The sequence below is a fragment of the Perca fluviatilis genome, chromosome 21, assembly GCF_010015445.1.
Source record: "Perca fluviatilis chromosome 21, GENO_Pfluv_1.0, whole genome shotgun sequence".
Lineage (NCBI taxonomy): Eukaryota > Metazoa > Chordata > Actinopteri > Perciformes > Percidae > Perca > Perca fluviatilis.
Window position 1 is genome coordinate 26170941 of NC_053132.1, and position 23265 is coordinate 26194205.

At 44.0% G+C, this 23265-nt stretch overlaps 1 pseudogene; it reads right to left on the reverse strand.

Annotated features, from left to right (window-relative positions):
• LOC120551669 overlaps window positions 1-23265 on the reverse strand; it is a 55897-nt pseudogene that overhangs the window by 25360 nt on the left and 7272 nt on the right.

Here is a 23265-nt window from a genome sequence, read left to right on the forward strand (position 1 = left end):
TGCCACACTCATCATTAAAACGATCAAAAACATGTGAGAACGATCAGAAGTCCGAAGCCGAAAAAGTGGAACTGGTCCCACAAGCCAAAAAGAAAGCAAGAGAGGAGGAGGATGGACGGGAGAAAGAAGAAGAGAGAGAAAAAGAGAAAAGAGACAGGAGGAGGAAGAAGCCAACGGACGAGAGAGAAGGAGTGGAGAAAAAGAGAAAGAGACAGGAGACAGGAGTGGAGAAGGACGGAGAGAAGGAGGAGAGAGAAAAAAAGAGGAAAAGAGAGAGCACAGAGAGAGGAGGAGAAGGACGGAGGAGGACAGAGAGAAAAAAGAGAGGAAACGGAGAGAGAGAAAGAAAAGACAAACAGAGACAGAGGGTGGAGAATGGACGGAGGAAAGGAGAGAGAGAAGAAAGAAGGAATCACCAAAGACACAACCAAGGCAAGGAGAGAGGAAAAAGACAAGGAGGTGGAGACACGGACAAGGAGAGGCAAGACAGGACGAGAGAGGAAAAGAAGAGAGACAGAGAGAGACGGACGGAGGAATGGACGGAGAGGCACACAAAGAGGAAACGGACTGAGAAAGAGAAAGAGGCACAGGACGGAGAGACACAGAGGAAAATGGACGGAGAGAAAAGACAAAGACAGAGGAGGAAGGAAGGATGGAGAAAGGACAGACATGGATGGAGAAAGAAGGAGAGAGAGGAAACGAAGAAGAAGGAAATAGACACATGGAAAAAAGGAAATGACAAAAAAAAATATGGAAACACAGGAAGCCCTTTAATGGAAGGAAGAATAGTTGAAAAGGAAATTGACCACAAAGAAAGAAAAAAAGAGGAGTGGAGGAGGAAAGAAGAAGAGATAGAGAAAAAGAGAAAGAGACAAAAAAGAGGAGGGAGGAGAGAAGGAGAGGGAGAAAAGAGAGAGGACACAAGTAGAATGAAGTGGAAAAGAAATTGGCATAAGAAAGAAAAAGAGAGGAGGAGGAGAGAGACAGGAGAGAATGGAGAAAGAAAGGAGAAAGAGAGAGAAGGAAGAGAGAGAAAAAGAGGAAGAAACAGGAGAGAAAAAAAGAAAAACAGACAGAGGAGGAGAGAAGGAGAAAGGAGAGGAAAAAAGAAAAAGAGAAGACCACACAGAAAAAGAGAAGAAAGAGAAGAGGACAGAGAAAAGACACAGAGAAAGAGGAAAGAAGGAGGAAAGACAGAAAGAGAAAGACAAAGAGAGGAGAAGGAGAAGACAGAGGAAATGAGAGAAGAAGGAAAAGAGAAAGGAAAAAAGGAGAAAGAGAAAGAAGAGAAAAGAAGAAGAGAGAGACACAAGAAGAAAGGAGAGGAAGAAAAGGAGAGAGAAGGAGAGAGAAAAAGAGGAAAGAGAGAAAGAAAAGAGGAAAAGAGAGAAGGAAAAGAGAGAGAGGAGAAGAGAGGAAAGAGAGAGAGAGAGAAAAGAGAGAGAGAAGGAGAGAAAGAGAGAGAGAGAGGAGGAGAAGGAAAGGAGAAGGAAAGAAGGAGGAGGAAGGAGAGAGAGAGAGGAGAAAGAGAAAAGAAAGAGAGGAGAAGGAGAAAAAGAGAAAGGAGAGAAAAAAGAGAAAGAGGGAGGAAGGAGAGGAAAAGAGGAAAGAGAGAAGAGGAGGGAGAAAGAAGGAGAGAGGAAGAGAGAGAGGAGGGAGGAGAGAGAAGGAGAGGAGAGAGAAAAGAGAAAGAGAGGAAAGGAGAGAGAGAAGGAGAGAGAAGAGAGGGAGGGAGAGGAGAGGAAGGAGGAGAAAAGAGAGGAAAGGAGAGGAGAGGAAAGAAAAGAGGAAACAGAGAGAGAAGGAATGGAGGAGAAGGAGAGAGAGAAAGAGAGACAGAGAGAGGGAAGGGATGGAGAGAAGGACAGAGAGAGGGAGGAAGAATGGAGAGAGAGGGAGAGAGAGAAAAAAAAGAGAAGGAGAGGAGGAAAGAGAGAGAAGGAGAGAGAGAAAGAGGAAAGAGAGAGGACAGAGAGGAGGAGGAAAGGAGGAGAGAGGACAGAGGAGAAGGAGAATGGAGAGAGAGAAGGAGAGAAAGAGAAAGAGAAAGGAGGGGAGGAAAGGAGAGAAGGAGAGAGAGAGAGAGAGGGAGGAGAGAGGAAGAGAGAGGAAAAGAGAGGAAAAGGGAGAGAGAGAGAAAAGAGAAAGAGAGAGGAGGGAGAGAGAAGGAGAGAAAGAGAGAGAGAGACAGAGAGGGAGGAAGGAGGGATGGAGGAAGAGAGAGAGAGAAGGGATGGAGAGAGAGAGAGAAAGAGAGAGGAAAGAGAGAGAGGAAGGAAAAGACAGAGAGAGAGAGGGAGGATGAAAAAGGACAAATGAAAGAATAAATGGAAACAGGAAAAACAAACAGAATGGAATGAAATGGATGTACAGAATGGAATGGAGCCTTGAATAATGGAACTGAAATGGAAGGTAGAGTCCTTGAGAGCGGAAAGCCTCAAACAAAGCCCCACGTGGAAACAATAACCAGAACTGTCAAATGACGTGATCCTGAGCATCACAAGGCCTTTGTGAACGTATCGGTATAAAATTTATATGGATAAACGTAAAAATGTGGTCATATCAGCGATTTCAAAAAGTGGTTCGTTCAGTGTTTCGCTGGGAAATATCTAGGAGTTTGATCATTGAAGCCAATGGAGAACGATATGGACATCTTGTCATTTGGAAGCTCAACCAGCCAAAAGTAAAAGGCGTATCACAAAACTGAGCAGATTTTCTGAAACTAGACAAAAATACCTACGTTTTGATGTATAAATTGTGTATGACAAGTAGATATTGTGGGCGTGAGAGCAGTTTACAGACAAGGAACTAAGATAATTTTTTCGAAGCTTCACCCTCTAGCTGTGATGTCATCCACTCTAGCAAACGCAATACACACCCTGTTTAATCGATAAAATTTCCTGAAATAATCACTAAACTTAAACAGATTTTTCACAAAAACTGTAAAAGATATCAAAACACTGAGCACACCCCGAATACCTGAATATTTTGTGAACATTTTACATTTTGAATCACGTCTGTAGGTGGAAGAATGTAGGAGGAGATACATGTTGAAGCAGAAGAGGATTTCAAGTTGTTGAAGGCTGCTCTCATTCACTTCAATGTTAAAAAAAAGTGTTAAAAAGCTTAAAATTTGAAAAAGTATAAATAGTAGAAAAAAAGTTGAAGAAGTCCCATCATTAGCTGAAAGAGCTGAACATTTGAAAAGTTGAATGGTTTAAATAGGTGAAAGTATGCAGAAGTTACAGAGAGCCAAAAAACGTACGGAAGAGGGAATAAGCAGAAGCAAAAATAAAGAAAATGGCCGACAGAAACAACAATAGTTGGAATGCTGTAGAACAGCATTCCCACTAACTAGAAAATGCATTTCCTGCGGAAAATGCGTGGGAATGCTGAATAGCTGAACTGCTAAAGCTAACTGGTTGAATAGCTGAAATCTGTAAGAAGAAGTTGAAATAGTGAGAATAGTTGAAAAAGTGGAAATCGTTAAAAAGTTGGCTTTAAAAGCTGAAAAATGACAAAATATGTAGAACATTGTGAAGTCTTTAGCTGAAGCTGAAGAATAGTTGAAAAAGTGGAAATTGGTTCAATAAGTTAAAGAAAGTAAGAGAGGGAGGGAGGAGGGATGGAGAAAGAAGGAGAGAGAGAGAAAAAGAGAGAGACAGGGAGAGAGGGAGGGAGAAGGCGGGATGAGAGAGAAGGAGAGAGAGAGAAAAAGAGAGAGAGACAGAGAGAGATGGAGGGAGAAGGAGGGATGGAGAGAGGACAGAGAGAGGGAGGGAGAAGGAGGGATGGAGAGAGGACAGAGAGAGAGAAAAGAGAGAGAAACAGGGAGAGAGAGAGAAAGAAAAGAGAAACAGAGAGAGAGGGAGGGAGAAGGCGGGATGGAGAAAGGAAAGAGAGAGAGACAGAGAGAGAGAGGGAGGGATGGAGAGAGGACAGAGAGAGAGGGAGAAGGAGGGATGGAGAGAGAAAAGAGAGAGAAACAGAGAGATAGAGAGGGGGAGAGAGAAGACATTCAGAGAGAAGTGGAAGACCACTGTGCTGTGCTGCAGCTATTCAGAGTCCCTGAGAGCAAGCTCTCAAACAAAGCCTCACTGTGGCAACACCATAACTGCTATCAGTCAAATGACGTGATCCTGAGCACCACAAGGCCTTTGTGAACGTATCGGTATAAAATTTATATGGATAAACGTAAAAATGTGGTCATATCAGCGATTTCAAAAAGTGGTTTGTTCAGTGTTTCGCTGGGAAATATCCAGGAGTTTGATCATTGAAGCAAATGGAGAACGAAATGGACATCTTGTCATTTGGAAGCTCAACCAGCCAAAAGTAAAAGGCGTATCACAAAACTGAGCAGATTTTCCCCAGATTTTCAGACAGACAGACAGAAGTGGAACGCAAATGATATAGACTGATGATCATAGTTAGTCTAGTTAGTTGACTCCTACAGCAAGCCTGGAGTAATCAGTAGACTGTCTGTGAAAGTGTTGTCATGGTTACTAAGGGCCTGGGCAATGTTTATAAACATCTCTTTGATCTGATAACGATAGCACCTGCTCTTAATATGTCTCCTGTAGTACACGCCAGCACTTCAGACACTGAGAGCAGAAGAAATATTTTCATTATTATCAGATATATACTGCATAGAACGAAAAAGCATCAATCTAGCTGAGATGAGATGTGAAATATATTAGGTGAAAAGAATGGGGCTGAACAAGAAGAAAGAGAGGAAAGAGAGAGGGAGAGAAAGAGAGAAGAAAGGAGAGCAGAAGAGAAGAGATGAGAAGAGAGAAGAGTGTGGTGTGTGTACGACGAGCCGGCGTGTGTGTGTGTGTGTGTGGGGAGTGTGTTTGTGTGTGTGTGTGTGTGTGTGGGGGTGGGGGGTGGGTGTGTGTGTGTGTGTTTTTGAGTAGTGTGTGTGTGTTTGTGTGTGTGTGTTTGTGTGTGTGTTTGCATGTGTCTGTCTTTGTCTGTGTGTGTGTATATGTGTGTGTGTGTGTGTTTGCGCGTGTGCATGTGTGTGTTTGCAAAATAAAACATGAATAGCTGAATTGCTAAAGCTAAACTGGATGAATAGCTTAAAACCGTAAAAATAAGTTTAAGTAGTGAGAGTAGTTGAAAAGTCAAATAACACCTTAGCCAGGGACACACTGATTGATATGCCACAGTGGGATTTGAACCCGGGCCCCCCACACCCTAGCCATGTGCCATAACCACTGCGCCATCTTCAGAACAGACAAACATCTTTCCTTTAGTATTTATAAAGCATCTCTTTGATCATTAATCCCCACACCTGATTAGTGAGAGACAGTGTGAGAGAACCCTTCAAACAATCCTTAATAAATCCACAACAGTACATGCTATCGAAACAGCGACTTGACCGTTAGAGACACAAGGCCTTTGTGAACGTATCGGTGTAAAATTTATATGGATAAATGTAAAAATGTGGGCATATCAGCGATTTAAAAAAGTGGTTCGTTCTGCTCTTCGCTGGAAAATATGGACGCCTTTCATCATTGGAGCGGATGGACAGAAATTTGTTGATCTCGTCATTTGGAAGCTCGCTGAGCCAAAAGTATGGGACGTATCGCATGACTGAGCAGATTTTCTGAAACTAGACAAAAATACCTACGTTTTGATGTATAAATTGTGTATGACAAGTAGATATTGTGGGCGTGAGAGCAGTTTACAGACAAGGAACTAAGATAATTTTTTCGAAGCTTCACCCTCTAGCTGTGATGTCATCCACTCTAGCAAATGCAATACACACCCTGTTTAATCGATAAAAAATCCTAAAAAGATTACTAAACTTAAAAGGCTTTTTTACAAAAAACTGTAAAAGATATCAACCTGAAAAGTAGACCCCGAATAGCTGAATATTTTGTGAACATTTTAAATTTTGAATCACGTCTGTAGGTGGAAGAATGTAGGAGGAGATACATTTTGAAGCAGAAGAGGATTTGAAGGATTTGAAGGCTGCTCTCATTGACTTTAATGTTAAAAAAAGTGTTAAAAAGCTTAAAATTTGAAAAAGTATAAATAGTAGAAAAAAAGTTGAAGAAGTCCCATCATTAGCTGAAAGAGCTGAACATTTGAAAAGTTGAATGGTTTAAATAGGTGAAAGTATGCAGAAGTTACAGAGAGCCAAAAAACGTACGGAAGACGGAATAATAATAAATAAAACCGAATAACAATAGGTGGAATGCTGTAGAACAGCATTCCCCAAAATAAAGAAAATGGCCGACAGAAACAACAATAGGTGGAATGCTGTAAAACAGCATTCCCCCAATAAAGAACCGAATAACAATAGGTGGAATGCTGTAGAACAGCATTCCCCCAATAAAGAACCGAATAACAATAGGTGGAATGCTGTAGAACAGCATTCCCCAATAAAGAACCGAATAACAATAGGTGGAATGCTGTAGAACAGCATTCCCCAATAAAGAACCGAATAACAATAGGTGGAATGCTGTAGAACAGCATTCCCCAATAAAACCGAATAACAATAGGTGGAATGCTGTAGAACAGCATTCCCCCAATAAAGAACAGGATAACAATAGGTGGAATGCTGTAGAACAGCATTCCCCCAATAAAGAACCGAATAACAATAGGTGGAATGCTGTAGAACAGCATTCCCCCAATAAATAAAACCGAATAACAATAGGTGGAATGCTGTAGAACAGCATTCCCCCAATTATTATCGACGTTATCTGACATCTGACGCATTTCTGCTTCCCATTTTCAGCAGGGCAGCGGAGTGTGTGTGTGTGTGTGTGTGTGTGTGTGTGCCTGCCCTGTGGTGATAGAGATTGTTGTGGATTTTTTGGCACCTGTCTGGCATAATCAGATATTTTATAAATATCTTAAATAACACCAAAAAAAACTAAATGGTGGTAGGTAATACATCTGATTTCATATACTGCTTTAGTAAAAGAGCAGTGCTGAATGCTGCAGCTAGTGTGTAATACAATCTATGGTAATGAGTCGGGCGGTGCTTAACTGTGGGAAGAAAAAAAAGAAGTATTTCCTGGGTGACGATGGGAGCAGCAGGACGCAAAAAATGAAAATGACTGTTGCACTATCTGGACATCTTACCTGACAAGGTTACAATAAAGGTTTCCTAAATGCCACATTTGATGTCAGCTTACTAATTGATTGCGTGTTTTGTGTAGATTTGGACTTTTATACGTTTATTCCACTTTGTTTAAACGGCGAAGTGGAGGAAGACTAGTGACGAGTCCATAGCAACCAGTTTGTGTGTTGAATGTTACCCAGAGTGCCTTGCTGAATGGTCTCAATATTTTATTGTTTTATTTCATGTGAATGCTAGTTTACTAGAGGTGTAACTTAGTATTTGAAGTAATGCAGTAACGCAGGAAGTGTGCATTTAGTTTCCATGCTTATTGTGTTTCCACAACGTTAGTGAGTAAATCTACTGAAATGGCCACCACACCATAACAGAGGAATGTGATGCGTCAGATGAGAATGCAGAGGTTTAGTCACGTATGTCATGGCTGTAAAAAAAAAAAAAAAATAGAAATCTGTATGTATTTGCCAAGTGCAAATCAGTACAGAAGATACCGGTAAGTTATTGGGAGAGGGTCATGCCTTTTTTCCAAATCGGTTTTGGTGGGTCATAGAAATGTTTTCACTGGTGATGGCAGGGTCATGTCTTTTTTGGCTAAAGGTCCCAAAACTCCTCCGGTGGCCCCTGAAATAAATAACGAACAGTCCCTTAGTCACTAGCAAAAACACACATATGTGGTCAAAATAATGTCAGTACCAAATATGAATGCTTTTCCGTGTTTTATACTGGATGAAGATCGTAGTTAGAAGGAATTCAGATGAACACAGAGTAACGTGGTCGGAATGCTACAGCTAAAGCCGAGCAAGCTAGTTTCACTTACAGAACGTGTGTGTCACGTCGCGTATATTGTCCTATTTTGAGGCTCCTATGTGATTTTATTTTGTAAAGTCCTGTCATGTTAAATGCTGTTTAAGCAAGTGTGTGTTTGAAATACTGTTAAGATGAATAGAGTTAACTTTTGCTTGTGTAATGTCTCACGCCAGCTGTACTATTTTGTTAACAGAATTAACAGCATTCTGCTAATATGTTAGCCTTCAGCCTGTGCGTCTGGAATCTTATTTGTAACGAGTAACGTTGCAGTTATTAGTACAGCTGTTAAAGCTGTAAGCAGCAGACCAAAGAAGTTTGGGAAAAAGTGTATTTTACTTTCATTTGGATATGAAGACAAACAGCACACATGGATTCTGAAAATTATGTTTATTTGGGAAACTGAGTTCAAGTTATGTGGTGATTATGGTAATTTGATGATGTTCTTATGAGAAGGAATGTGAAATTGAGAACATTTTTAAACTACTTCTGGCAGAAGCGAGAGAAGGAAACGCAATACCTGTTGCTGGTCTCATAATTTTCCTGTTCTTTCCAGAACGACATTTTAATCTGACCACAGGCATCACGCCTGGGGCCTGTTACAATACCATGAGCAAGTCAAAATACATTTAACCAACAGTGAACACTTGAAGTGCATCCCATCCAGCGAAATTACGAATCCTACTATGACCATGCCAAGACCCGCCCTTCAATAGCAGCTCGATTGGTTGGGGTTAGGCATTGACCTCGAGTGGTTAAGGTTAGGATAGCCGATTGGTCAGGGGATATGACTTGAACAAATCAGGTTACGTCCCTTTCTCTGTCTTACCCTGAAAATTCACCTCAAAACACATTGAAAATGCAAACGCAAGATTTTTGTTTAACTTCAATGGGAATAAAGACTAACACTACAGATAACAACATTGAACACTACACAAACAGAAATTAATTTTTTTCATTTAGGTGATTAATATTTCATAGTGACACAGGAGGTGCCGGATCCAATAAAAAAAGGTTCTGGATCCAAGGTCGGTGGTGCCAGAACATGTTCCGGCTCAAATTAAGCCGTGCATATAATGAAACGAAACAATGTTTCACCATGGCTCAAGTGGTGTTACACATTTAAAATATATAAAAACGACATTATATAAAAACATTATATAAACGACATTATATAAAAACGAAATACGAGAAAGGCTACATTTAGTGCACACACATTATAGACTATACATAAAGTGCAGCATTTAAGACAGACAAGGGACGGGACAGAGAGGTCATGGTCATTCAAAAATACTACCGGATTTCTACTGATACAAAGCTTAATGCTAATCGGTGAAGTATCCCTTTAAAAGAGCCTGAGTGGTACAGTCGAGACCGTCTATTTAACGTTATGTGTCGGCCAGCAAGCTTGCAAATCTCTTCATGTCTCTATTGTGCAGACATTTTTGTCTTTTTAATGACTCTACTCCTTCGGCCTCTGACATTTGTATTTTTCTGGTCATGCATGATATTGACACGCACAAATGCTAGCAAACATTCTCGACTGTACATTCTAGTTACCTAACATTGTTTTGATATGTTATTTGGAACTAGATTACCACCCTAGGCGGAGTGATATGCACTACATGAGTAGTGTAGTAGTTCCTGCATGTATGTAATGTGTCCTACAGTGGAAGTAAAGATGCGTTGGATTTATCCTCAAGTCCTCATCATTGACTCCTAAAAAATACTTCAAGGTGGCAGCAGTGAAAGACCCACTCTGTGTCTCAGGTGAAATTGTTCAAGGATAATATCGCCAGACTGGTGAGTGAGACCTAGGAGAAAGCTAGGTGGCTAAGGGGAGCAACACAAGTGTGTGCAGACGCTGATAAACGGACAAAATGGCATCACATTTTCCGACAATGAACTGGTCCGATCCGGATCTGAGTGAGGCTATCTCACTACTTAGACAGAAAATGTGTCTTTACCTAGACGATGAGGAAATAGAGGACGAAGCTAAACAAGCTAGGAAGATCTGCCGAGGCATCGGAGATGAAGGACTACAAAGACTGAATGCTAGCGGACTCAGCAATGATAACAAGAAAAAGCCTGACGTTCTGTGGAACCTTTTTGAGGGTCAGTTGAAACTCAATGTGAACTTTAGAATACACAGACTCCACCTAATGATTTTGTGACTACAGCCAGAACTTTAGCGCTGAAATGCCAATTTACCGATGAGGAGTTGAATGAACGTCTGATTGTACTTATCATTGCTAGCACGCCACATGGCGCTCTGAGGAACGACCTGTAACCTAATGTACCCACCTTCTTTCAAGAGAGCATTGAATGTCAGTTCAGACAGCTTGACATATTTCTGTTCTTCCCCGACTTGAACACGCAACAGCATTTTGCCCCTGTTAACAAAGAAAATATATATTCAAAATCATCATGTAGGGCTGGTTTAACTAAGAGTTACCTATCCATTTCTCAGTAGTACTATGCAATGCACTATGCATTACTTAGACATTACACTGCAATTACAAAGGCTGAAGAAGACAAAGATGTGCTGGTTGAATATAACGTTAGTCTACTATTTTCTGCAGCAAATGGGTGTAGGCTAGTTAAAGTTTAGAGGCACGTTGTCCCATTAGCTACCAAATAACTATATGCGAAAGATAGCTAGCTCATTAGCTATTTTAGTTTGAACAGTAACCGTTAAAATGGTTAAGCAATGTTAAACAAACCCGTCATGCAATCAGTGATCTAAGTTATCGTTTTATGCTAACACCAGTATATCTAAAAAAATAAAAATAAAAAAAAAAGATTACCGTTAGTGTAGGGAAGCCTGGGAAGCTAACAATAACGTTAGCTAAGAATAGCTACTATCTCTGTTTTCTTTTCTTCTATGTTTTGTTGTTAGCTAACGTTATTTTACGCATTTACCATTCTGACCAACCCATTCACAAAAATATCCAAAATATTCCATGGGTATAATCACCGACATGCTGCCACTCCGACATGCTTCTATTCAGACATGCCACTATTCCAACATGCCGATATTCAGACATGCTGCTATTCTGTAACCCTAACCCCTAACCCTAACCCTAATGGAAACAAAAATTGTCGAGTGGTGGGACTTTGAAAACAATGGAAGTGCCGCCCCTTCCGACAATTAGACGTCAATGTCGGAGTGGGGGTATGTCAGGATGGATGGCGGAACCCATGTCTTGGACTACATTATTGCCGTCAAACACCTGAACTGATAAGCTAAGCTAATTTAGCTGGCTGATGACGAACTCACTGCAAGGGGGACCAGCACATGGAACTCGACAACATAACGATAACGTTAACGTAGAAAAGGGTAGGCTACTTGTAATATGACCTAGCTAACATCAGCACAACTCTAAAATTATGTAAAGTTAAAAAAAATACCGGTTTGGTGTTGGCAACACAGGGATTACTTACCCAGCAATATCAGTGGCCTACTCCTTCACAATCTTCCTCCACCAACATACGTGCCAAACTTCAGCACAGAAGACAACACATTTTTTACTGTGTGGCTACTAATGTTAGTCTTCCGCTTCTTTCAAATAATCACTTGCAGACTTCTGGGAGTAATGGGTAACACCAGCTGTATTGTAAAATCAACATTGTAGAATTGTTAGCAGAATATTATGGAGGATATATTTATTCAAAATTCAAATTGAAAGTAAGTATAGTAATTGAAAATATTTTAATATGCTACTATGAAAAATCATGCCATAATTGAATTTAACAAAGAAAAAGGAAACTGAAAAAGCAAAGTTGAAAGGTAAAATGATAATTTGAAAATGTAAAGTGCAATGCAAAAAGTCAAATTTAAAAAGCAAAGGTTAAATGTAAATGCTTAAACTGAATTTGGCAAATGCCCTTTGGCATTTTAAGATTCACCTTTTCCATTTGGATTTAACATTTGGCTTTTCTATTTGGACCCCGCTGTCAGCTGGAAGTCTCTCAATAGAATCATGGACAAGTTTATTTCCTGAAATATGGCTTGTTTTCCGTTTCAACACATTGTCATCAATATTAACAAGACTTAAAATTACCCATTTTTCAAATTTGGATATCGTTTCAAAATCGGAAATCAGAACCCGTAGGGGAACGTAATTAATTAGGAGACAGTTTGGGACAACATGTCCCACTGTTCCAAGAACCCAAATCACCAGCAGATTCACTTCAACATACAGTACAGGCCAAAGGTTTGGACACACCTTCTCATTCAATGTGTTTCTTTATTTTCATGACTATTTACATTGTAGATTCTCACTGAAGGCATCAAAACTATTAATGAACACATATGGAATTATGTACTTAACAAAAAAGTGTGAAATAACTGAAAACACGTCTTATATTTTAGATTATTCAAAGTAGCCACCCTTTGCTTTTTTTGATAACTCTGCAAACCCTTGGTGTTCTCTCAATGAACTTCATGAGGTAGTCACCTGAAATGGTTTTCACTTCACAGGTGTGCCTTGTCAGGGTTAATTAGTGGAATTTTTTCCCTTATTAATAAAAAAGCAAAGGGTGGCTACTTTGAGGAATCTAAAATATAAAACATGTTTTCAGTTATTTCACACTTTTTTGTTAAATACATAATTCCATATGTGTCCATATTGGACACCTCAGAAGAGATACGTCTCCAAAGGCATTCCTACTCCCTATTGCAAGTTCTGTCAACCTGAAAAACTGCACATGGTCTGGGAGTGTGAACAGGTGCATGAGTTCTGGAATAAAACAACATCAATGCTCTCTGATGTGATAGAGAGCCGAAGTCCCGCCCTTCTACTTCCGGTCCATGGGACCTTAATTCGGAAAAAATATGATTGAGAGTCAATGGAGAGATAATTATTTTTTGATCCCGTTTGAATTGAGCCATGGATTACATATATACATACATATATGATGTTCGTCAATTTAAAACATTATTTTTCAACCGAAGAAAGTCTCAGTTTGTTGTTAAACTGTTGAAGTATAAGACTGTGAAAATATGTAATTAGAAAGACACACTTCAATGTCTCATGGATGACGTCTCGCTGAAGCTACAATGTCTGTGTGTATCGTACCGGGGATGTAACGTGACTCAAATGAGAAGAGGATCTCGCTTGTTCTTTTGCTTATCTGCTGAAAACACTTCACTGGAACACAGCAGTTAAATAATGTTACACGTGTTGTTTAACAGAGCTAAGATAGCTTGTGTGAGATGGGAGATGTAGTTCACTGAGCGGTTTCACACAAAACTAAGTGGTCATATGATAAACCTACGGCTTAAGGATTAACATAGCCAAATCATCGACTATAGACCTATGGAAAGGTGCAGCAGCACAGCTATCAGTCCTATTGACATCAGCATCACAAGAAGTAAAGGAGGGCGATTAGGCAAGGTGTGATTTCTGTTTTTGTTTGTTTTTCTTTCTTTTCCTCGATAGCGTGGACGCTGTGGGGTGGGAGAGGGGGGTTGTTCTTGTTCAAGTGTGTTTGTCTGTTCGGTTTTTGTTGTTTAAATTTAAAAAATATATAAAAAAATTGATCTTATCGATACAAATATTCATCAAACGTTTAGAGAGCAGAGAAGTTTTCACTAACAAGCCCCCGGCTGAGCGCCGCTACATTGGAGTTTACCCCGGTGGACGAGAGGGTTGCCTCCCTACGCCTGCAGGTTGTGGGGGGGAAAACTCTGACTGTTGTTTGTGCATATGCACCAAACAAGAGTTCGGAGTATTCGGCCTTCTTGGAGACCTTGAGTGGAGTCCTGCATGGGGCTCCAGTGGGGGACTGCATTGTTCTGCTGGGGGACTTCAACGCACACGTGGGCAATGATGGAGAGGCGTGATTGGGAGGAACGGCCTCCCTGATCTAAACCAGAGTGGTTGTTTGTTGTTGGACTTCTGTGCTAGTCATGGATTGTCTATAACAAACACCATGTTCGAACATAGGGATGCTCATAAGTGTACTTGGTACCAGAGAACCCTAGGCCAAAGGTCAATGATCAATTTTATAATCGTTTCATCTGATCTGAGGCCATATGTTTTGGACACTCGGGTGAAGAGAGGGGCGGAGCTGTCAACCGATCACCATCTGGTGGTGAGTTGGGTCAGTGGGTGGGTGAAGACTCTGGACAGACCTGGTAAGCCCAAACGGGTAGTGTGGGTAAATTGGGAACATCTGGAGGAGGCCCCTGTCCGACGGACTTTCAACTCACACCTGTGGAGGCTGGGGGCAAGAACCTGAGTGGACAGTGTTCAAAGTTTCCATTGCTGAAGCTGCTGCGAGGAGCTGTGGTCTTAGGGTCTTAGGTGCCTCAAGGGGCGGTAACCCACAAACACCGTGGTGGACACCGGTGGTCAGGGAAGCCATCCGACTGAAGAAGGAGTCTTTCCGGGATATGTTATCCCAGAGGACTCCGGAGGCAGTTGCAGGGTATCGAAGGGCCCGAAGGGCTGCAGCCTTTGCTGTGAAAGAGGCAAAGCAGCAGGTGTGGGAGAAGTTTGGAGAAGACATGGAGAAGGACTTTCGGTCGGCACCAAGGTGTTTCTAGAAAACCGTTCGCCACCTCAGAAGGGGGAAGCGGGGAACCATCCAAGCTGTGTACAGTAAGGATAGGACACTGTTGACCTCAACTGAGGAGGTAATAGGGCGGTGGAAGGAGCACTTTGAGGAACTCCTGAATCCGACTAATACGCCCTCTATGTTAGAGACAGTGCTGGAGGATGATGGGGTATTGTTGTCAATTTCCCAGGCGGAAGTCACTGATGTACTCAAACAACTCCACAGTGGCAAAGCCCCTGGGATTGATGAGATCCATCCAGAAATGCTCAAGGCTCTGGGTGTGGAGTGGCTGTCTTGGTTGACACGCCTCTTCAACATTGCGTGGAAGTCTGGGACAGTGCCAAAGGAGTGGCAGACTGGGGTGGTGGTTCCCCTTTTCAAAAAGGGGGACCAGAGGGTGTGTGCCAATTACAGGGGTATCACACTTCTCAGCCTCCCTGGTAAAGTCTACTCCAAGGTGCTGGAAAGGAGGGTTCGGCCGATAGTCAAACCTCAGATTGAAGAGGAACAATATGGATTCTGTCCTGGTCATGGAACAATGGACCAGATCTTCACTCTCACAAGGATCCTGGAGGGAGCCTGGGAGTATGCCCATCCAGTCTACGTATGTTTCGTGGATTTGGAGAAGCCAAATATTAAATCAAAATGGAAAAGGTGAATCTTAAAATGTCAAAGGGCATTGCCAAAATTCAGTTTAAGCATTTATATTTAAACTTTGTATTTTAAATTTGACTTTTTGCATTGCACTTTACATTTTCAAATTACCATTTTACATTTCAACTTTGCTTTTTTAGTTTTCTTTTTCTTTTTTAAATTCAATTATGGCAGGATTTTTCCTAGCAGTGTAGTAAAATAATATTTTTAATTTGATCTTGCTTCGTTTTCTCTTTGGACTTTCAATTTGAATTATGAATAAATATATTCTCCATAGGATGACATTTGACTCCCTGTATTAACACCAACTATTTTTTAAGAATAACCCTTGTGTTGTCCTTCGTGTCACGGGGACTTGTTTAGTTTATGTACTGTCCTACTACCCCGGCGTTGCGCTTCTGGTCCCCGGGACCCTTTCGTGTATGGTTTCACGTCAACCGCCGTCGCCTCGTCCTTCGGGTCAACGGGACCCCGGCTTGTGTGTGTGTGTGTGTGTTTGGGTGGGTGGGTGCGTGCGTAACATCATCTCACATCTCACACAGCAGATATATGTCAAAGGGTTTTTATTCAAAAGATTTTCAACAGTGTTGTTCATGTCACTCTGTTGCACACGCACACACACACACACACACACACACACACACACACACACACACACTGCGTTCACGTCATTTGTCCATTTGCTCGTTGTGCAGAGCACACAGCCCAAACTCACACCGGTGCCGTCCGAGCCAAGAGGCTACGGTCTCACACATTCCACGCAGTAGGTCCGCGTGCAGCTCCTGCAGATGTATCTCTTGCAGGCCCCGCACACGGTGTGTGTCTTGCGGTCCTTTGTCCTCGGACAGAGCTGACACCTCTTCCTGTTGCCGGACACCCGGGGCGCAGTCGGCTCCGAGTCGTAGGCGTCTTCGTCGTCGTCTTCGTCTTCATCGTCATCTTCGTTTTCGTCAACCTCTCCGTCAACCTCTCTGCCGGCTGCCGCCCTGCTCGTCGCGGCTTTGACGAGTGCGGCGGACGCTTCGGTGCGAGGCAGACGCCGGCGTCTCTCGATGAGCGGAGTCACGAGCGCACGGCCCAGCCGCTCGAGGAAGGCCCTGCGCCTGTCGAGCTTGCCGCGCAGCCACTCGGGCCTGAGCTCTCGCCAGAGCACAAAGGCGTTGTAGGCGGACACGTCGAGGATGTTGTGGAACACGGCGAGGGGCCAGCGCGCCGTCTTCCTGCGGCAGCTGTACGTGCCGACGAGCTTGTCCAGGTTGTCCACGCCGCCCTTGGTGCTGTTGTAGTGCAGGATGATGTCGGGCTTGGCGTGCCTGGCGGCGCGTCCCCCGTGTGCAGCGTGCTCAGCAGCACCACGTTCCTGTTCCTCTTGGGCACGTAGGACACCAGCGTGACAGTGGGCGTGAAGGCAAACTTGGACGAGAAGACCGCGCGGCCCTTGGTGTCGAGCAAGGCGCACGGCAGCTCGGTCTTGTTCTTGCGCATCGTGCCCACCACGGTGAGGCGCCTCTCGTGGAGCAGCCGCCGGGGCAGCTCGTAGGAGGTGAAAAAGTTGTCGCACGTCACGTTGCGGGCCCCGCAGGCCCTCGGTCAGGTCCATCACCACCCGGGCGCCCTGATTCCTCTCGGTGGCGCTGCTCGCGGACTTGCCCGTGTAGACCTGCATGTTCCACACGTAGCTGGACGCGGCGTCGCAGGCCGCCCACACCTTGAAGCCGTACCGGCCGGGCTTGCTGGGTATGTACTGGCGGAAGGAGCATCGACCTTGGTGTCGGCGTCCGTGTCGGCGTCAAAAATGGGGAACGAGAAGGAGGAAGGGAAAGGACTCGGCGGGAGAGGAACCAGAGTGCAAAGACGAAGTGAGAAGCAGAAAGAGATCAATATAAACAAGGATATCAAAAAGAAGAATAAAAAATTTAAAAACATCCGTGTGTGCATACGCACACACACACATAAGCATTGTACACTACGGGGGTTGACGAAAAACAAAACACGACACAACACACAACACGAGACACGACTTGTGCCACGGCGGTGGGTGAGAAGAACAAACGGACAAACGTAAAAGTAGCTAGCAGTCTGTCTGGCAACTCTCGTCCGTTTGGAGGGCTTTTGAGCAGCGGTGGTGGTGGCGGCGACCAAACTCTAGTCGGGTGGCCACGCACGCATGACCAACGACGACAACACTCACCTCGAAAGGGAACCAGCTGCTCGTCCACGGTCACGTCGGGGCCCGGGTTGTAGAGGCGAGGCAGACGCTGCGCCCAGGCATCCCACACGTCTCGTACGGCCGCCAGTTTGTCCGAGGCGCGTCTGGCGGCTCTGGTCTCGCGGTCGTCGAATCGCAGCAGTCTGGAGAGAGCGTGGAACCGTTTGAGCGCCATGGTGGCGCGGAAGATGGCCCTGCCGTTGTCCTCGTGGCACAGGCTCGCCACGGCCTCGTGTCGGGACCTGAACACGCCGGCGAGGAGCAGCAGCCCGAGGTAGGCGTGCAGCTCCGTGGCGTCTACGGCTTTCCAGTCTGCGCCGTACCGCCTGCGGCCCTCCAGATTCGTGGCGGCCAGTAACTTGTCCTGTATTTGCAGCGTGACAAACAGCTCGAACGCGGAGAGTATGTCGCGAACGCGAGCGGCCGCGTACTCTGTGGGTCCCGGCTCTTGTCGGTGTCGTCCTCGGCGTTGGTCTCGTTCGTCGTCTCGTCCGTCGTCTCGGTCTTGTTCGCCGTCGTCGTCTCGTTGTCGGTCCTCTTCCTCCTCTTCATATTCGGCGCCACGGCGGCGGCGAGGTCGAGGGCGACGGGGATGATACGTGGTCGAGGACCATTCGATTTCGCCGTTTCTCGAAACGAACCTTTCGCTCTCCTCCTCCTCGTCTTCGCCCTCGTCGTCGTCTTCGCCCTCGTTGTCTTCATCTCCCCTGTGCCGTACATCCTCTTGGGGTTCTGCGATTGCACCTCGTTCTCCTCCTCCTCGTTCTTCTCCTCCTCGTTCTTCTCCTCTTTGTTCGTCTCGGTTGTCGGCGTCGGCGTAGTCGTCTTCTCCTGCGTCGTCGTGTTTGTCTCGTTCCTCGTCTGACTCGCACCCGCCTGATGACCATTCGTCGTCGGACTCGCTGTCGTCGTCGTCGTCTTCTTCTTCCTTTTCTTCTTCTGAGTCTTCTTCTTCTGTGTCCTCTCCCACCTCTTCAACTTGGGGGACATTGCGTGCCGCGAGGGCGAGAGCCCGACACAGCTTCCAATCTAGAGTCACACAACGGGCCATGCCGGCTACAAAGTACAAAGGTCCGAAAGAAGAAGAAGAAGAAGCAGCAAATATGACAAAAAAAAGAAGACGAATGTGTCAACCCGTTCTCATTCCGAACTCGTAAAATAAGTATGTTTGGGCAGTGTCCTTCAGCGTCTGATGTGACGAAAAAGGCACCCTTCGGCGTATTTGTGGAACGTACTGGGGAGAGCCGCAGTTGGATGAGATTTAGCGAGTGGTATGTAAGGGGAAATTGTTGCGTAAGGACGGTGGTTGGGGTGGCAGATGGGTAAAACACCGGACTTTCACTCAGGAGACTCGGGTTCGCGCCCCGTGTGTGGCGTTTTGTTTCCCCGTATCCGGCGTGTGTTTCCCGGCTTTTGAGGCGTCCTTTCCCCGTTGTTTTTCTTTTAAACCCAACATCCGCGATTCCATTATTGTCGCGCTTCACCTGTCCCGACCAAGCGCGTCAAAAGGGACGAAAAAAGGGACGGCAATAGTGGCGACCAAGCACGCTAAAGGAGACTTTTAACGTCAAATAAGGGGGTGTGTGTGGTGTGTATAATAAAAGTGTTTAGTAGGACAATACGAGGTTTGTTCCCCGCCCCCCCCTTTCCCTTAACCTTTCTGTTTTACTACTACAAGACAGGCCAGGGTCCCCCGAATACCATTGAGCACACGCGGGTCACAGAGACCCGAAGGCCAGGGCAGCGGTAGTGGAGAAATACCAACGAATAACACACGGGTCACATTGACCCCAAAGGCCAGGGCCGCTGCAGTGGAGAAATACCATCGAATAATGCACCGGGTCACATTGACCCCGAAGGCCAGAGCCGCGGTAGTGGAGAAATACCAGCGAATACTGGCCGGGGTCACATTGACCCGAAGGCCAGGGCCGCTGCAGTGGAGAAATACCATCGAATAACGCATGGGTCACATTGACCCACGGCTACCAGAGCGCTGCAGAATGGGAGAAATAAACATTGACCCCGAAGGCCAGAGCCGCGGTAGTGGAGAAATGCCATGGAATACTGGCCAGGGTCACATTGACCCGAAGGCCAGGGCCGCTGCAGTGGAGAAATACCATTGAATAACGCATGGGTCACATTTACCCCGAAGGCCAGAGCCGCGGTAGTGGAGAAATGCCATGGAATACTGGCCAGGGTCACATTGACCCGAAGGCCAGGGCCGCTGCAGTTGAGAAATGCCATGGAATAAATGAACTTTTTTTTTAGTGGTAGAAGTATAGTTAATTTAGCTCTATGTCACACCTTCCGATGAACAACATGTGGCAAGAGGGCGTTGGTGCGTGACGTGTGTAATACAACAGATGAAGAAAAGAGACAATAAGATGGAATTCGACCGAAAAACAGACACCACCCTGGGAATTTCACCCAGGGAAATATTTCACTTCTAATTGTAGTGTTACCAATAATATAAAGGCATACAGGCATTATACAATAGCCAGAGACATGGTTCAGTTTAAAAGGTCAATTCAAGTTTATTAACAAATTATGATGTATTAAAAACCAATATACTTATAATAAAAAAAACTACAAAATTATTTGATTTGAAGCAAATTAAACAATATAACCAAAACAATATAAGCTGCCAAAAACAACTACCTTGTAGCTGTTAGACTATCATCCTGCACACAACACCACTAAAATCATCCTGCAACAAAAAATTGGTCATATTCTGTATTCACTACAATATATTCTTTAGTGTGAAGGTTTGAGTAAAACAAAAATTGAAGAGTGAAGCAGTGGAGAGCAATGGAGAGATTCTGTGAAGAAAGATGATTGGTGAATGTAAAACCAGCCCCGAAAGCTATGGAAGGTTGTTTTTAATCCCTTTGCCTGGGATCATTAGAGAGTGCCGTCATTCGTCATCGATCACTGGTTGTCATGGCGGATATAGGGCAGCCTCGAGCCCTTCAGCTCTGCTCCATTCTGCAACATGCTGGGATCTTAATAGAATGATTTACTCTGAGAGAGAAAAACAGACAGGGAAAGAGGGAGAAAGAGACAGTTGCACAGACAGAGAAAGGTAACAGAACTCTTTAACCCTTTGGGCTAACAATGAGATAGGAAGATGGGTGCTTTCCATGGCTGTAATTGCTATGACTATTGTCGAGTGTGCCATCAGACAGAGTTGAGTACATTTCTTTCACGGGTCAAGAAACGCAACTCTCCTGAGTTTGAGTGCTTTCCAATTGACCATCAATCAGCTGATTATTCTGAGCTTCAAACTTTATCCAAATTAAACTGCAAAAACATGGCTACAAATGCTGCATCTGTTCAGTTTCTTTCATTTGTTCAGTTTTTTTCATGTGGTTTCAACCGGGGGGGAAAGTCACAACTGTCTTTTTATATATCCAGTTGGAGACACTTTATATGTTCCCAGGCAGACAGGACAAAAAATTAGATGTCTTGAAGTGTAATATAATGGGTGGGCTAATTATTTTGTGGCTGCTAACATTTTAATGAGGAACTGCCCAAACAGGGAAAATCCCTGCACTTACAGATGAAGCCACTTATAATTTCAAAGTTTGTTGCTGTTTCCTGAAGCGAACAGAGTTTGAAAACAGCAACACACAGAGACCATAAGGTGAAGGACATGCGCTGTATGTCAGGCAATTATCCTGGAAATGTACCTCCGTTGATCCAGACGAAGTTACTGCTAACTGGCACGCGAAGTCCCTACGGACAAAGCGTGAAAGCAGACCTGGAAACGGAGATTGCTCCCTACGGCGTGGCACCGAAGCTAGCAGGCCCGGCAAATTTTTTTTTAAAATCCTACTGCTGCAGCGTCGGCGGCTGTCTACCATCGGCCGAACAGCCAATTCAGCTGATTGGCTGTTCAGTTTCAAAACGAGAGTGAGGAAAAGAAACTGTGACAGGCACACACACAAGGCTCCTTTAATTTTAAGAGCTATTAAAACTTGTCAAAAATGACGTTTGAATATTCCTTCTAAAAAACACTGGTTAGAACGATTGGAATATCTATATTTGCACATTATGTCCATAAGATGGCAAACCCTGTTTGTTGTGGGTATCATAGGAGCGTTATTCATTTTCCCCTGTTGAATGACGAATAGATTACCGCTGCCAGCTGGTATTGGGAGTTATTTCCTCTCATGCAGGCGCAGAACGTACTTTACGTTTCATTCAAACTAAATATGTCCCCCCAATGAAATATATTTTATCCCAGATGGTTGTCACTGCTGTCACAATGTTGCTAGTGTTACAGTGGTAAGCTAACCTGGGCTCATGGAATTACAAAACAGCTTCTAAAGGCTAACCTACCTGGTAACATTAATTATATTGTCAACTCTCCCTGCGTGATGCATTTAATGTGAGAGTGAGTAAGCTGGCCTGGATGAGCGACACATGGAAAGACAGGGAGGGAAGACAATGAACGGACAAGAGACAAAGGCAGCACAGAGACTAAATACACAACGTAACAAGGGTGAAACAAGGGACAGGTGACACGAGGGCTCAGGAACAGGTGAAACACATTAGGGCGGGGCAGACAATCACAAAGGTGGGAAAACACAAGGCAGGAAGTAAAACGAGACATGACAAGGGAGAAACAGAGACTACAAAATAAAACAGGAAACTGAAGCATAAACATACACAAGGTTGAAAACAAGGTAACACGCAACAGAGAACACAAGAGACAGTAAACAACAAGAAACCGGGAATAAATTAACACATTAAACAGGAAAAATTATAACAGACAACCATAACCATAACAATCTGTTGTTGTTGTTATTGTTTTTTCTAAGAGGCGACCTGTGACAACTGCCTCACTCTCATTTCCAACCAATCACCTAATTTGTCCCACCCCAGTTGTTAGCGACCCTGGTCGTGTGCAATTCACATTGAAATCGACCCTAATCCTACCCTGATCCAACCCACCTCACAACTTGGGTCACAAAGCCAAGTCGATTGACTAGGGTTAACACATTCAAACACACAGTCAACCTTGGTATAACCCTGGTTGAACCCTGGGTGTGAAAGGGGTATTAGTGTCCACTGTTAACTATAGTAGCTGCGTGCTAATGCCAGGGAAACCTGTAATCTTGGCTGCCAATGTTAATTTCTCCCCAATTTTGGGTCGCATTACTGCTGAAACATGTCCGGTTTGGTTCATGTTGTCCTTTCTCCCATCCTGACTCTCTTATCTTGCTACACCTTAACTAAATGAATGAAGCAATTGTTAGAGAATATGTATATCCTTGTGTGTCTCATTCAACCTTTAGAACATTGTGGACTGAACCCTGCTTCGTGTTGCTCTGTTCTCCGAGCTCGTCGCTGCTTTCCGAATCTACTCACAGAGGTCAAGCCAGTAGATGATAGGATTCGAACCACAAAACAAGCCTGATTGAATTGTTTCACAACAGTTTAGAAGCCTTTATTTGTGATTTCTCACAGTAAAATGTCTGCCTGCCTGCTATATACTCCACACAGTCAGTCTTCAGCTGCAACAAGTGCAACAACAGCGGAGAGTCCAGGAGACTCAGAGATGTGGAAACACGCTGACTAATCAGAGCAGACAGGGTTTTCCAATAGTATGTTCCTGCAGTACCGGAGCCTGCATTTTCAGGACTGCATTTCTAGGACTGCATTTCCATTAGCCTAGTTTTAACGTTTTAAAGGTTGATTCCACCCAAATACTATTTTCTGTCAATGTACTTTTAGTTTTAAAGGTTTATTTCACCCAAAAGCTACTTTCTGTCCAAGTATAGTTTTAAAGTCCCCCCCCCCAAAAAAAACAATACTTTCTGTCAAAGTACTTAGTTTTAAAAGGGATTTTCCAACCAGACACTTTTTCTTTTCATGCAATTCAACTTGGATGCTAAGAATTGCATGTTGGGCAATCCACTTCACTGAAAAAGTAAAT